This window comes from Dipodomys spectabilis, unplaced genomic scaffold, assembly GCF_019054845.1.
Source record: "Dipodomys spectabilis isolate Male_0828 unplaced genomic scaffold, ASM1905484v1 ptg000295l, whole genome shotgun sequence".
NCBI lineage: Eukaryota > Metazoa > Chordata > Mammalia > Rodentia > Heteromyidae > Dipodomys > Dipodomys spectabilis.
The window spans coordinates 4728552-4732138 of NW_024870972.1; the positions used below are offsets into that span (position 1 = coordinate 4728552).

Genomic DNA, 3587 nt, shown 5'->3' on the forward strand with positions numbered 1-3587 from the left:
ACTTGCTATTTGTATTTATAGTAGCCTCTGACTGTTATTCCCAACTAGTCCATTATCTTCTCCCCTACCTAGTTGTCCAAAACACACTAGACATCCCCTTTCTCCTTACTGCCCTGAGTATGGGCTAATGCTTCAAATATAACTTTTCCGGCTCATGGCAAATGTGTGTTCTTCTATGCCATTCATGTTAATTGACCTTGTTACCTTGTCATCTTTTTGCCTGATGTATCCAAAAACCTCCTTTAACAGGATAACAGCCCCCACCCAGGGCAACACCTGGAAGCAAGTCATGGCTATCTTGTTACTACAGGCAACTGGAGACATCATTTACATTGCCCTGCTGGACTCTAATGACCCCAGCTCCAGTGACTCCTTCACTTCTCCAGCAGGAAGTAGCCAAAGAGCCCATGACACCTGTTGACTCTGGTACCTTTAAATATCTCTGCTACCTCCTCAGCCTACTGTAATCCTAAACTGGAAAAAGTCTTACCTCCCCCCTCCAGGATCCCAGGAGTCAGGTACCATGCTTTGTGTCTTCTGGTAATCAAGCCTTCCTGGCTTGTTTCTCTCTTGGGCTGCTAACAGCAATTTTTGCCTGAACAGCAACTTTGCTTTTTATTAAATGTGTCTTGAATTGTAGATAACTATTTTCATGGAAAAAAGAAGACCTTTACCAACCAGTCAAGCAGACACTCCTTGGATGGTAACTGGCCGGGCAATAAAGTAGCCCCTGACTACTTTGCCCCTTTACAGAAGAAGTTGCTCAAGAAGAAATGACCTCCATATCACCTGGCCTGGTTCCCCTATGTATATTAATCAACAAATTGGGGAATGTAAGCATTATGCCCGCCGTTGGTCTTCAGCTCCACCCAGACCTGGGCTCCTTCCAGCTCTGAGGTTCCAGCCATACAGCTGCCCCCTGCTTCTCTGTTCCCGGACCCACCTGAGCACCCACCTATCTCACTTCCTGCCACAGACCCTCCTGCTATATGCATAGGGAAAAACGTCATGTGCTCCCTCTACCAGGACATTATGGCCTCTTTAATAAACCTTATAATAATCTTTCTCCTGTGCCTGCCTTCATATGTGTGGTCGTCTGGGTTGAATGTGAAGGATCCTTTCACCTTGTAGTTACCCAGTCTCTGCCATATTCCCTAACTCACTGAGAACCACACAAGCTATTTTCCCTTCATCATCGACTCTCCACTGCACTCTCCTGATGACACTACTTGTGATCACTTCCCCACGATCCTCCAAATCACAGGGACAAAGTTATCAGTACTCTCTTTCTCTCTCACTGTACTCTGAAAACCCATCTAAAATTTCTGGATTTCCATGTCTAACATTCTCTATGTGGACCTCTATGTGGACCTATGTGCATTATTTCTCTTTCATGAAATTCTATTACTATATTTACCTTTGCTTTTGTTTATGTTGTTAGTTAGCTTTAAACTCATGATGCTTTAATTCTTGGCTTTTATGTTCACGATCTACTCCTTATACCACACTTCAGATTCTGACATTGTTTTATTTTGTATCATGAGTCCTCTCATCTGATAAAGGTAATAAAGCTGTGCCCCCTGTTATATTTTCTCTTCCAAGATATTTATAAAAACTACATTGGAAAAACTATGATATTTTAAATTAAAAAATATGTATATATATTTTTGTAGATCATGGGGCATGAATTCTGGGCCTGGATGCTGAACTTCTGCTGTTCAGCTCAAGGCTAGGGCTCTACTATTTGATCCACAGCACTGCTTCTGGCTTTTTCTGTTCATGTGATGTTGAGGAATCAAACCCATGGCCTCATGCATGCGAGACAAGCACTCTACCACTGAAACACATTCCAAGACCTAGAAAAATGTTTTAAAAAGTGGATTCATCACAGAACTTTAAATAAAAACTTAGTAATTTAATGGAATTTTCTTACACATTTAAACAACAGTAAAATATTGCAGAATGTTTTTAAAAGATGAGGAATATAGATTAACTAATATTGAGCATCTCATCTGTAAAAGAAGCATTCAGAAACTCTGTATGAAGTTAGATCCATACAAATAGTTCAGATTTCCCATTTCTTGGGAATTTAGACAGGAACTTGAGCATGTCCCAACTCTTCACAATTGTGAACCTCTTGGCTCTGAGTGACACTTGGAGTAGAAGGCAAGATTTCATTCATCATATCATCATGGTGCGAGGTCATCCTCGAATGTGCACATTGAACACCTGGCACCATACACACTGCCATAGGCCTTATTGTTTCAAAAAATAAATCCCACATTCACAAGTTACTATAATGCCTGGATATGAAATCATTTTAAAATGACAAAAAATGAGCAGCAAACAAAATGGACTTAAACTGTTGTGAAATTTTCAGGGCAAATTAAGGATATTGGTGACATGGAAAAACAATAAAATTGGATTTGAAGAAGCCCATATCTGCAGAGCTGCTGGAGCCTGTGAGCTGTGAGATCTAGAGACAGAGTCTCAGCCTCACCGCTGCTTCTGCCACCCTGCAGAGACCAATGACACTTTGTCTTTCTTCCACCTTCAGGACACAGAACATCCAGTCATGGAAAGAAATGAGATGGTGCAGAAGGCCATAATGGCCAAACAGGCTGAGCGAAATGCTGACATGTCAGTCTGCATCTAGTCTGTAAGTGAGCAAGAAGCTGAATTACCTAATGAGGAAAGGAATCTTCTCTCAGCTGCTTATTGGAACCCATAAGTCATCTTGGAGCATAGTTTCAAGTATTGAGCAAAAGACAGAAGGTGCTGAGAAAAATCAGCAGATTGTTTGAGAACACAGAAAGAATTGAGAACAAGCTAAGAGATCTGCAATGATATATTGCCTCTTCTGGAAAAGTTCTTGATCCCTAATGCTCCACAAGCAGAGAGCAAAGTCTCCTATTTGAGAATGAAGAAAGACTGCTACCACATTATTGACTGAGGTTGCTGCTGGTAATGACAAGAAAGGAATTGTGAATCAGTCACACCAAGCATACCAAGAAGTTTTTTAAATCAGCAAAAAGGAAATGCAATCAATGCATCCTATCAGATTGTGTCTGGCCCTTAACTTCTCAGTGTTCTATTATGAGATTCTGAACTCCCCAGAAGAAGTTTCCTTTATTGAAAAGACAGCCTTTGATGAAGTCATTGCTGAACTTTATACTTTATATGGCTTATGTTACTTCTATTTTAATTTCTGTACTTCCCATGTGTTTTTTGTTTGTTTGTTTCATATTAGGACGGTAGAGCCTGTTAACATTTAGTGAGTTATCTGTTTTCATCATGAGATGACCAGTATGATGATGTGGAATTTTTAAATGTTATAAATGTTTGGCATGTGCTTTGGTTCATGGTGACTTCACAAGGGCCAGTGTTGAAACTGATTCTATGTCTAAGCAAAGAAATCTTCCTACATATTGGTTTGTACTGGTGGAGAATAAGAGGGAAATTGGTTCCAGTGACAGTTGTAGTTATTGTGGGTATTATAAAGTTTTGGAGCCCTTGTAGGGCTGTGGCTCAAACAATATTCCATGGCTATTCCAAGTTGGAATCATGTATTTTTGTGGAAGAGTCTA

The 3587-nt window shown here is 40.3% G+C and overlaps 1 pseudogene; it reads left to right on the top strand.

Annotated features, from left to right (window-relative positions):
- Positions 1 to 2575: 2575 nt before the first annotated feature.
- On the top strand, positions 2576 to 3275 carry LOC122126980 (annotated as a pseudogene).
- The last annotated feature ends 312 nt before the right edge of the window (positions 3276 to 3587 follow it).